This window comes from Squalius cephalus (genome assembly GCF_949319135.1).
Source record: "Squalius cephalus genome assembly, chromosome: 9".
NCBI lineage: Eukaryota > Metazoa > Chordata > Actinopteri > Cypriniformes > Leuciscidae > Squalius > Squalius cephalus.
The window spans coordinates 21,173,863-21,187,466 of NC_137130.1; the positions used below are offsets into that span (position 1 = coordinate 21,173,863).

A 13,604-nucleotide genomic window follows, 5' to 3' on the forward strand; every position below is an offset into this window, starting at 1 on the left:
TTGTTCATGTAGATTGGTATATATTAACATTATATCACCTAATGAAATACAGTTACAGTATATATAAAAAAAAAAAAATACAGGCATATGCCACCCCATAATACTGGAAATATATATTTTTTTTTTTTTTTACAGTGAATTTCTGGCTTTAATTGTATGGACATAAACAGCTGAAACATTCTTTAAAATATCTTCTTTTGTTTTCTGCAAGAAGAAAGAGATCATACTGATTTGGAATGACATGACAGTGAGTAAATGACAGAACTTACATATTTCAGTGAACAGTCCTTTTAAACAACCATACACATTAAGTTGATGCTTCTACAAACAACATCTGAGAGTTATGTTTGCAACCAGTGGTTTCTGCGTCAGTGGCACTTCATGCAACAGATGAGAGAATTGTCAATCCCAGCAGCACTCGAGTGTACCACTAAAGAATCTGACACCATGACAGGCATGTCAATATTCAAGACAATTCAAGACAAATCCTGTGTTTTTCTATCAAATAAATTCCTGTCATAAAACAATACTCTCCGTGTCTCCCTCCACCCACTACAGCTGTCTCCTCCACCTTTCCCTTTCTCTCTCCTACACACACACACACTCGCTTCTAACCACTCTCTCTCTTCACCTATTTGAGATTGAGTCTGTCTCTGAGGGATTGCTGTTCAGTGGTTGTCAGGCTAAATTGAAAAGATGATCCACAGAGCCATGGGGTAAACACAGGAGCCTTTTGATCTGAAGAGTCCACAGTTAAATAAATAGCGAAGTGAGCGCTCCGTGCCACACAGCCCCTCCGGGCTTCATTAGTCTCCAATTACAGGTTCATTCATCTGTGAAATGCAGAAATGCAACAGCTGTATAAACCGCTTATGGAGCGGCAATTTGCTTGCTATCCACAACATTGATGTTATCAGGCCCTAATATGGCACGGTATTTATCATTACATAATGTTAGTGGGCTTGTCTACAGCAATTTTGATAATTAACTCCAGGTCTAGCTGTATCTCTGCCAATGTTTTGGTGCTTCAGGAGTTCAGCCTCAAGTTTATTAGACTGCAAACATGTTGCACACAGCCACGGCTACTGAAATGGTGTATTTAAAAATGTATCTAACCGATTAGAGTTGGAAAAACTGAAAGAGGCTTTATAGAAATAGGAATAGGGAGACAAAAGCAAAGAATCTGTGAGGAAATGTCGAAAACGAGTGGGGAAAAGAAAGAGAGAACACAAAGCGATGGGGGAAGGGACCGCACACGGCATAACCGGCCTTCTTCCTTACTCTAACAACCATAAGTGGTATTCTGATTATTGTGCTCACAAATACACACACACACACACACACACACACACACACACACACACACACAGAGCATCCCTTCGGACTGAGGCACAATGGCTGTATGAAAGTCATCAGCCCCCTCCCCCCCTTAAAGCGTCCCTCCACCTCCCCTCTGGAGTCTGTTTCATCATTTTAATTAATTTCTAATCAGGCGACAGTAAACTAATCAAGGTCTGCATAAAAACAGGGGTGGCTGTTTTTGACTGAGGAGCCACCGCAGAGTCTTGACTCTGACTGCATACTGAGCACCGCAGCATCCGTATCATACGAGACACATTCACGACTCCAGGACTGAGGATTTAATGGCTGCTGGATCTCAAATTCCAGATTAGTAATTAAATCTGCTAAAAATGTAAATGCAAAATCTGCAATTTAGCAACAATGTGAAATGTACTAAACCTGAAATATCAAATAATGCAAAATAATTGAAATCTACATAAAAACAATAGTGTCCTTTTACAACAACAACAAACAAAAAATAGACAAATGGAATAAATTAGAAATCTCTGCAATTAAATCCAAATTACTTAATAAATATGCTTTTAAAAAGTATGTCACCCTGCTCAGAACATTTGTTTACCTGCCATTGCATATTTGTTTTTGGACAGACTGATGCACAATTTTCACTTTTATGCATTTTATACTTTATACACATTTCCAGTTGCAGGAAATGTTGTATGTTTACACACTGAGTTCAATAAAGGCACGCTGTTGAACATTGTGTGTCATTAGTCTGAGCAGACCATGCTTGTGCTGTAACTTTTATGATAAACTTCAATCCAGAACTTTTCTATTTTACTGCTCTTAGCTTATTTTTCTTTGACTTTCTTAGCTTAATTTAATTCTCTTTTTATAGTTATTAGCTTATTATTAATCTTTTTGGTAACACTTTATAATAAGGTACCATTAGTTAATGTTATTATGTGATGTTAATGCATTAACTAACATTAACAATGATCAGTACATTTGTTACAGTATTTATTCACTTTTGTTAATAAAAATACAACTGTTCATTGTTAGTTCATGTTAGCATTAAATAATATAAACAACTTTTGATTACAATAATGTATCAGTGAATGTAGAAATTAGCATTATGTAAGACTAATAAATGCTTTAGAAGTATTTCTCATTAACTCATGTTAACCGTTTTACCACTTTTTTCTTTTAAATATATTTTTAAATATAAACTCTTAATATAATATAATCACTTTACTGGACTTGACATTTGACTTTCACAACCTTTGTTCACGGATAAAATCTTCCAATTTGAGTTAAACAATGTGTTGGCTGAAGTAGAGCGAGTCATGACAACAACAGTTTCAATTTTTCTCCTGTCCTCTCGCTCTTGCCGTATATGGAAAACATTGAACGTTGAGGCCAACTTTTAAAAAGACCTGATCATATGCCAGGAAAATGAACAACATGACAAGCAGAGAGGACCCACTTGCTAACAGCCAACCTGAGGGAGGGGGAGAGTGGATTAAACATGGAAATCTCTAATCTCTCTCAGGCCTGTAGGATTATTCTGCTCTCTCTCAGTGTGAGCGGACATATTTACCCATGGTGAGTATATTTAGACTCTAAATTCCCCTGCTGCCTCTTCTACCCACTGGCTGGCACTGGGAGAAGCAGGGGAAGGACGCCAAGCATGGGATAATAATACAGGGAGAGAGAGAGTGATGGAGAGAAGCAGGGAGAGAGAGAGAGGGAGAGAGTTCCCCCTCCAGCAGAAAGCAGAGGGAGAGGATTAGGCCTCTCATCTCCCGGTGCATCATCCACTCCCTCCACTGATGGGGTTTTATGATATCCAGCAGCACAGAGGGATGATCCCATTACACGCCAATGAACAGTCCGACCAATACACAACCACAGCAACCACATTACACAATTACAGCACACTACACGCCAATACCCCGCCACTCTATGCCAATAAATACTGCTGGACTAACCCATTATCCAATAAACAACCCCTCCGGTCAACAATTACAGCATGCTTATGAAGTATACACCAAAGGTCAAGTAATACCCTTACAGTACGAGGGGTCTTCTAGTCACGTCAGGACACAGAGTTCACGCAACAGCACTCAAACTATTTTGCAGAAAGAAAGCTCATCTCAAAAAGACATCATGCGCCTTAAATATTTTTACTTTTTACTTTTCTTCACTGCATTATATGGCACTGAAATAGAGCCACTTAACATCTATATAAACCAGACGAGTCATGCGACTGCCTACAGTGGCATTCTTGGGTCACTTCGTCCAATTCGAGATTTAACAGAAAAAACTTGGTTACACTTTATTTTAAGGCGTCTGTGTTACAGTGTAATTACACATACTGAGTAATGTGCTTACTATAGGGTCAGGGTTAGTTGCATGCAATTATCCATCATTTATAGTTATTACTGTTGTAACTATATGTAACGTGTAACAAGGATTCTGTAACAAAGTGTTAACAAAGCTTTTAAACAATTCTTGAACAACAACAAAAATGTATGTAAAATTAATTTTTATAACAACTCTTTTTGAGATGTTAAATTTAGTGAGTTTCAAGTAACATGATGTTAGGTTTTCTGTTTAAGGTAAGACACTACAAGCAAAACTATTGTTTTGTCAGGCACATTTTAGGCTATTATGTTTTCCACTTCTGTCAAATTAGTGGAAAGAAAACATCCAAAATACATATTTCAAGTGTTTAATTAAAAAAAAAAAAAAAAAACTTTAGCTCTAATATGTCAACAAAATGAAACAAGAATTTTGAACCAGGCAGATTTCTCGTCTAGAAATGTATGCAAATTAGTGCATATTTAATTAGATAATGCATAATTTGCATATTTAAGCAACATTTCAGAAAACTTGTAATACAAAATAATTGTCTTAATTTACTGTGATTAATCAGCTGGAGAAAGTATGGTGATATCTATTCATTAAAAATGTTACCCTATTCACCTCCTAGTGTCTTGTCTTAAAGCTAATGATCTGACAGTTGATTACGCAGACCAAATGTACGTGAATATGGGATATTTCTGCCACAGGTTTTTAGACAAACACTTTTCAAACTACAATAATCATGCAGATTCATTTTGATCTTCACATTATTTGTATTATTGTTAATCAGTCAAACCAATCAAAATCCACTTGGCTCAGACATCTGAGGGGGCCATGTGCATGACGCTTCTGAAATAAACCATTTAACCATCACACAAACATGCCCCATTCTGATTTATTTACTACAAGCCCTCACACAAATAATATGAAGCGCTTGCTATACAAATCTAATCATTTACAGTACTGTTAATGAAACAGGAATTGAAAATGAGGATGTAGGTTTTTAGAAGGACAGAGATGACTGAAATTTGGGTGGAGTAGGAGGAGGAGTCATTAAACCTAATTAATGCAGCACCCGTCTCCTCTAACAGGTGTAACTTTACCTCATCTCCTCTACCCGTCTCAAATGGACCCTTGGGTGACTGTTGACCTTACACGTGAACTTGATCGGCATCGCATAACAGCTTTACATTCATCTTCCATAGATGAAAGGACAGTGGCTGGTAATGGTGTCTGACTTTGATGTATGAGCCGGAGTGACTGAATGACAGCTCCAATGGTCATTAGGGGACTAAAACTCAAGAAAAGCAAAGGACAGGTCATGTGTCTGATCCACAGACTTATTTCCAGTTCATAGTGGACAAGAACTAGGGGCAAAACCAGCACATTGCACAGTTAACCTCTTCAGTCCCAAAAATGTTAAAGATCAGTTGTGAAAAATGCTGCTTCATATTAAACAGCAAAATGAAATCATTCAGATAATTTAGTAAAAATATGCTGCAAGATAAAAATGTCGCTGTTGCATTGTTTACTTAAATTTCACCTGTTTCTCCTTTGTATAAGAGGTTTTGCTCGTAAAGTTTTTACTTTATCTTCTTTTTTAATTGTAGAGCACTTTGGGCGTCAATTTTGTTAAAAGTTGTAGAGAAATAAACTGAATATCATATTTTCACAAAGCAAACATTTCTTAGATTTAATAATACATTATATAATGAAGATAAATTAGATAAAAATATGGGATCATAAAAAAAAAAGACTAAAAACTTGTTTCTGTGTCATTCTCACATGCAGCAATGTCTGATTTTTATACTGACTTATAAACTTATTTTACATTATGTCTTGCCGCACGGCAAGAAAAATGCAAAACAAATGTGTACGGTATACTGGACGTTCATATGAGCTGATTGATTATTCAGTTCATGTTTCTCCTCTCAGCTCTGATGATGACAGTCTTGTGATTCGGCAGCCTTGAATCAACTCTCATCCTAAAAACGCCAAAGAAGCCTGAGATCTGAATTTAGTAATCAATGACTGAAGGTGATGAAGACGTGAATCAGACCGAATTAATAAAACAAGTGCTCGTGTGAGCGACCCACTGCTTCTAAAGGTAAGCAATGTCGGTTGTGCGTTCGAGGGAGTTGAAGAGGAGAAGGGGGCATCTTGTAACCAACATGCGGGGGCAGGAGCTGAACACCCCTAATCATGCCTCCAGCTCTGCAGAGAGGAGGAGGGAGACTGAAAGACAGGAATATGGGAAGCAGACCAAGGAAATCCTGTTCTTAAGATTGGCAGGCGTAGAATCGGCATTGGAGTCTAAAAAAATAAAAAAGAGGGGATTTGGGTTTTTACCAAGACACTAAACCCAGGAGGAACGGTGTTTGTTCAATTTTTCCTTTATTCTTTTTAGTCATTTCCCTTTTTCTCTGAGAGGGGCCTGTAGGGCCCCATGTGTGCTTCGGAGGTGAGCATGTTTCAGACTGCGCTCAGAGGATGGTGCAAAGAGCCACAGGAAACAGCACTCAAACGATTTTACAGTCTGAGTCCAAAGAAAGCACGTCTCAAAGAACAGTCATGCGTCTATTCAGGATCAAACAGCCTTAATTATTTTTCATATTCACAGTAACAGGCCCAACAATACCCCTGCCACTAAATATATCATTTCCTTGGGCAAAGATTACATGTTGCTTTAGCTGAGGTATCGAATTACCTAATAAAGACGTGCGATACAGAAGGAAAACCAGTACGCTCAAATAAGCAACAAATTAATTAAGAGTTCGCTATGCGATGGAGGGAAATCGTTAATGGCTGAGTCACTCTTGCATGATAGCACAACATAATTGCAGATTATTGCATCATAAATTTCTTGTTTTATATAAGCCATTTGAGGTGCCACCATGAAGTCTTGGCAACACTTCAGTAAAAATACACATCAGTAAAATGTTTAAAATAGTTACACTAAATCGTGTAAACAAAATCCAGAAGAAAAACAATGCGCGAAACCTTAATAATTCTCCTCAACACAAACTCAATATCTGGAACAAGACGAATTATTATCTGAGTGACTTGGTCATCAGGTTTCGCAGAGCTCTGTGCTCGTTAACCCAAAACAAAGCACTATTTGGATCAGTTTCATCCATGTGTGCTTTTCTATCAACTGAGAAAAAATTCATTAAAGAGCACTTGCTTTTCTGACTAACTCAGCGCAAATCTCTAATTAATTTCTATAGCAGCATTAAAACAGAAAAAGAGCTGAAAAACTCTGTTCAAGTATTAGATTTCACATTTTAATTTTCAGCTTTAGGGTGAGCATTGTATTAATAAGAGCATTTCTTTCTATCATTTGCCTGAATTCAGTCACTACAAAATCTTAATCAGTCGTTGTGCCATTTACCCCCATAATCCGGCTATGCTTTAATTAAGGTCATCTTTAAGAGGGGAAATTTTCAATTAAGTTTGCAGATAATTCATTTCTTATCTACACACTAATAAATAAAGTACTAGAAAATAGAAATATTTAGTACGTTTAGTATCTCGTTTGTTTTTACAAAAAAATCACTGCTATCCTTAATTAATATATCAGTTGTCTCCGGCATAAAAAAATTGTAGGAGAAAGAAAAGATGGACAAAAATAAGAATTTCTGGCATACAGTGATAGAGCTATAGGTATAGATATATAGGTATATAGCTATAAGATAAACTCAAACAAAGAATTTGATGAGAGATATTGAAAACTCTGACTGTGTACTTTGGTATTTTGACAAATCTGCACTGTTTGAGACATTGTTGAGAATTTTTTAAATTTTAGAAGAGACATACAGGATGTGAAATTACTGTGGTATTTTTTATTTATTTTTTCCTGGAAATGCAAACATTGTCCATACAATGAAAGTCAATGTATGTACTAAGCAACCATGGCAGTGTTGTTTTGGACCATATTGACTTTGACTGTATGGGCAAAAACATTCTTCAAAATATCTTCTTCTATCCGCAGAAGAAAGAATGTCGTATGACATTTGGAATGGTTTGGAATGACATGAGGGTAGGTAAATTATGACAAAACTGTGACACAACTGTGATGTATAGACTACTATACATAAATAAAAAATAAAACAGATTCATAAGGTAAATATTAAAGGGGTCCTATTATGCCCTTTTATGAAGTCTTGATTTTGTGTTTGGAGTGTACTAGAATATGCTTTCATGCTTAATAGTTAAAAAAAACATTATTTTTCACATATTTTACATTATTATAGCACCTCTCTCCCCAGTCTGGCCCGAACGCACCATGTAGTTCCTGTTTCGATGAAGCCCCTCCTTCCAAAATACGAAATGTGCTGTGATTAGTAAGCTGGCCCAGTGTGTTGTGATTGGCACCGGTTAGCGCGTGTTCGGGAAATGTCACGCTCGTTACCATAACCACGAGTTTCATCTGCTCAGGTGTAAATATTAAGGATGCTGTCAGTTTAAAAAAATTCAAGCCTGATTCAGATTTAAGAATGTACAAACAAGAGGATCGTCCATAATGGATTTCATGCAAGGACTTTGCAAGGATTTCACAGGGCATTTCAGAGTGGTATGTTTTTTTTTTTGTGTGTGTAATTTTCTAATACATTTTAGAATAAGATGTTATACACCATGTGGTAATACAAACAGTAATCGATCACAAAACCATGGTTATTTTCCCCAAGGGGCGGTGAACAGTCTTACAAAAGCGAGAGCTAACAAAAGCTACAGTTAACACTATATCAACTAATGTTGGCTAGCAGGCAAGCAGAGAAGGTCCACAAACAACAGATTGTCCCGACAAAGTGGGAACTGCTCCATTTAAGGAGAAGCTTTTGTGCCTGCATTGAACTCTCTTTTGTTCCAGAAGCTGTTCTAGGTAAAATGTGCAGCACACAGATAAACGTTGGGGTTATAATGTTCAGGAACAGTGTTTAAAATAAATTTTAACCTCTCAAAGTTAGTCAGCCTTAGGAAGGTCAAACAAAAAAGTTTTGGAAAAGGGATAGAAAACCAGCGTCTCTTTGACATAGCAGCAGCTCAATCAGGCATCGCCCCCCTTTTTTGCGTATTCCGCAGATTATTTAAATGAGTAATATTGTGAATTCACGAGATCCAGACAAAACGTGTTGTAGTCGAAACGAGCCGTTCGCTGTAGTTCTTGAAAAGTGAATATTGTTAAATAAAATCTCTCTCTTTGGAGTGGACTTTGAGCTTTGTAACCTTGCAGATCTTTTTTATGGTCAAACAGCATTACACACAAACTAAAGTTGAAAAAGTGAAAAAGCATGACAGGACCCCTTTAAATAAGGAGTTAAGGAGTTAAAGGCACAATGCATAACTACTGGAAGAGAGTGAGCTGAGCTCCAGAGTCCTGTGATTGTAAATATTAAGGCACAGTCATCATAGAGGATTACAACATTGTTATTGTTTGGGTATAATTGTTGCATCACCAACAATGCTTGCCAGTTACAGTAACACTAAAAGCATGAATAAAAATGAAAATAAGTGAATCTTCTTGTCATCATTTCGTCTTAATATCTCTGTGCTGTCCGGGATAAGTCTGTGCAGAGGTATAAATCATGCCAGAGCGGATAAATTAGAATTGACACTAATGGCTTTGTATAAACATGCACACACTGTAAGCATCAGGGTATTTCAGATCAATCCCAGCATGCCCCTGATCCGCCTTTTAAGGTAAAGGCCTGGGACGCTGACACCGCTTCTTCTGTGATGCAACAGGACCAAGAGATATCACAGCTCCAAGCCACCTGTCAATCTTCCATCCACCTCCCTGCGGACTCCCCACCCACCAAAGCCAAATTGCAGCTGGGCGTGCGTGTGTGAGTGTGTTGGGGGGCTCGAGGGACGCCGCACAAAAGAGCGGAGAGCTGACCAGCGCTCAGGTGAAATTGAATTGGAAATCTTCCATGGCTCGTTAGCATAAGAAAGGAGCGTGTGGCTTTAGACAAAGACTCCTCTTCTCATGCAGAAAATCAATCTCTCCTGGGGCCCGGCTATTGTTCATCTCCGCAGTACAGGTGTCCCTTCAATGGTCCTTAATCAAAAGTGTCAAAACAAAGTTAGGAGTTATCTCCCCACCGCTGTCTGTTGGACCGCGTGCACGCGCCCGCGCACTGTGGAAGGATGCGTGCGTGCGCGCAACTTTGGCTGACGTGGATAGATGGAGAAATTCAGGTATGCATCACAAAACTTATTGATATTTACCTTGCTGTGCTCTCCAGGGCTGACACAATAATTGGTTTACAGCATAGAGGGAAATAGAAGTGTCCTCATGCTCAATGAATGTCCCTCAAAAAGCGTCAGCACAACATCAATTCACTGTTGAACATGCCAAAGGGGCCATGGCAGCCCGTGTGTGTTTTTCTCTAAGCAGGGACACCAGGAATTGGCTGAGTGTATTGAGGCTGTAACACAATAAAGTGAGATGGAGAGCAGTGGCCGCAGGTCTGTTTGAAAAGTGCAAGATTAAATCAACTGAAATGAAAAACAGCAACCTTCTTTCTGAAAAAGAGCTGATGTCCACCGTTGTGTGATGGCAACATCCATCCAAAAGAGCTTCACGACACACATGAGCTGATCCGAATCGAGAAAACTAAGGAGAAGTAATCTAGATTTGATGTAATTCTCACCAATGAGGTTTAATGCAAGAGATTTAACCTTTTAATTATGGCGTCTCCGATAGGACATCCTCATCTTGAGCATCTCCAGACCTCCTGCAGTTAAAGCCGATCTCCCCAGGGTCTGCCCTTCAAAAACCCATCCTCTCTGGTCAGGTCCCCTGGGCCATCCTCATGCAAACATTGGGTTGATTAAAAATCACTTAATAGAAGAGAAAAAATAAAGCTGTCTCATCAGCTTGACGGTTCTGCAGAGACTCATGGGACATCAGCCCTGAATAACACAGTGCTATATTAGAATCCAGCACATATGGCTCATAAGAGATGATTAGACATACATGCTTCTGTCAGTACTCCGTGGTTACACTTCCTCTTCCTTTCCTTGCTCTAGACACTGTAACTTTAAGGTGAATTGTCCTTTAACCTTAATGCTGTTCCAAACCTGTATGACTTTGTTTCTTCTGCAGAACACAAAAGAAGATGTTGGTAGATATTTCACAAAATATCTTCTTTTATGTCCTACATAAGAAGAAAAAAGTCATATGGGTTTGGAAACGAGTCAATGAGTAAATGACAGAATTTTCAACTATCCCTTTTAATGCTGTGTGGTTCTTTCATTCTTATTCAACTAACACCTGAAAAATGGATGAAAAAGGTGCCATCCATAAATAAATGTTGAAATTGAATGTTCTGGCTTTGTGACAAGTGTGTCAGCCTGAGATGGCGTAAACAGGTGGAGCCATGCAGCTGGGGATGACAGGACAAACATGATGTCACTGAAGTCCTTCAGTCCATCACTAACAGATGGTGGATCTCCCCTAACATTCATCAACACCCAACATAAGAGCAAAGACACCCCATTAAAAACAAACACTGTAGTATAACTTTCAAACAAAAAAGCAAAAGCATCTTAATAAAAATTATTACAACAGCAGCAATAATCCTAAATGATTATTTAAATGTTTTATTTTAAATATTGTTGGGGTATTATAATAATAATACATTATTAGTAGTAGTGTTATTATTATTTTAATATTGTGTGGGGGGAAATTATATATATATAATAATAATAATAATAATAATAATAATAATACACAAAGACATCCATATGAGAGACCAATAATAATAATAATAATAATAATAATAATAATAATAATAATAATAATAATAATAATGGTAACACTTTAGTTTAGGGTCCAATTCTCACTATTTACAAGTTGCTTATTATCCTGCATATTATTGGCTGTTTATTAGTACTTATAAAGCACATATTAATTCCTTATTCTGCATGACCTTATTCTACATCCCTTAATGCTACCCAATACCTAAACTTAACAACTACATTGGGCAAAAGTCGTAGTTAATACTGAGAATTGGACCCTAAACTAATGTGCGACCATATTCATTATAATCATTTATCGTTGTTGTTACAAACATTATCACTTTAATATTTTTAGTAATAGCCAAAGACACCCATATAAGCACCACAATTCAAATGTGTCTAAGCACATAAGCTAACCACTACGCCACTCTGACAGTGATAGCAGCGCTTTAAAACAATAGGAGGAGAACCTGTGTGTGGATAGTCAGTGAAGAGATGCTACGAGAGAGCAGGGCAGGTGACAAACACGGTTCTCTTACACAGATAAATATGTGAGCAGCAGCACAAGGATCAGATCTGAGCATAAAATTGGAACACAGCATTAAGACCTGTAATGTGAACATAGCCCAGACATCTGATGTGAGACTCAGGGGGACACTTCCTAACAAAAAAGAGATCAAGGGGGCATGACAAAAACAGAGCCGCCAGTAATCCCTCTGGCAGCTATATTGGATCAACCCTAATCTGTCTGAAGATGAAGAGTCTACAGTACCTCAGTAGGATTAGATCTAAAAAGCCTCTCTATGTTACCTTCAACCTCTGACTCCAAGGCCTCAAGGGCTCCGTCTCAGCCTTCTCTAAGTGAAACTGACCCCAGTCTAATGGACACACACTGTCAAACCAGAGGCTGCGAGCACTGGCACCAGACTAAAGAGGCCATTTTCCTTGTACACATCAGAGTGTATTATACAAAACTGTAAGAATTGCTTTCCATTCTTGATCATATCACGATTGGTGCATTATTGCCAGGCATAAAAACATCAAGAGATCTTTATATTGGTCTATATATAAGTCTGCTAACTCTGTATTCTGCTGGGAAGAGTAGAGTAGAAATACTCATTTTAAAAGCTTAAATACACAAGAGATTTTTGCCCAGATTTGTGTCTCCATTTGCAGACTGGAAAAGTCTGCGCAAGTTGCAGAAAGTCTGCAGATTTGAGAAAGTTGATAGATTTAGCAGAAAATCATGTAGTGTATGATGGGCAGAGACTATGATTCCATCCAGCCGGAGGACAGCAAACTATTTTGAGCTGATTTTAGAACAAACATTGTTTTCATTTGTCATGCGTCGCCATCTCCTAGCAACAAGGCATTCACTTCTGTATAAGTTTATTGTGTTCGGAATGACTGGTAGTGTGTGATGCCCAGTTTTTCTCTGCAACCATTTACAAAGTCAACAAGTGTATGATGCCTAGTGTTTTAAGATCTGTTCAGATTTTGATGTCATGAAGTGTTTTCTAGCCTTGAACCATGGCATACTGGAGTCAGAAGCCATGGGATGAGCAAATTGACTTTTTTTGCTAACACGCTAAAACGTTTAATCATATGCCATAACTTCAAAATAGCAGAGGACGCTTCAAAAAAAGATCCAATGTCAAAGTCGCAAAGCCTCATAAAGAGGATCAACAAGCTGAAAGCCACATGAGGTGCGTGAGTAGGAGCACAAACATTTTTCAAAGTGGGTGCTGGAGGAGGAGGGTGAAACATTTTTGACTCCGCTTGATTATTTCCATGTCAGAATGACATTGGAAATGACAACTTCACTGGCTGACACTGAGAGATGGACAGCTCTGACGGCACCACAACAGTCAACAGTCGATGAGTTCACACTCTCCTTTAAAACCAACATGACTGACAGGAAACATGCAGCAATGTTGTTCCATTCACTGAGCTCACAATAGAGCATGAACAATGGAAAGAAACCAACAGAAAAGAAAGAGGACAAAATTGCCAGAAAACAACTCGAATGTACAATATAATCCAAGGTAAAAGACAAGACAGTGACTAAACGTTGCAACAAGGTTACCGCTGAATGTTTATTATACATAAAGAAGATGTTTTCGCTTGCAGATGCGTGGAAAAGCAGAACCTTAAATAACAGTCATTAGTAGTCTGCTGACCCGTGAACAACC

General features: G+C 38.1%; 1 protein-coding gene across 1 annotated transcript in view; it reads right to left on the reverse strand.

The window, feature by feature from the left end:
- Window positions 1-13,604, reverse strand: part of LOC307164505 (uncharacterized protein) — a 103,004-nt gene that overhangs the window by 71,612 nt on the left and 17,788 nt on the right. The gene's annotated exons all lie outside the window — the stretch shown is intronic.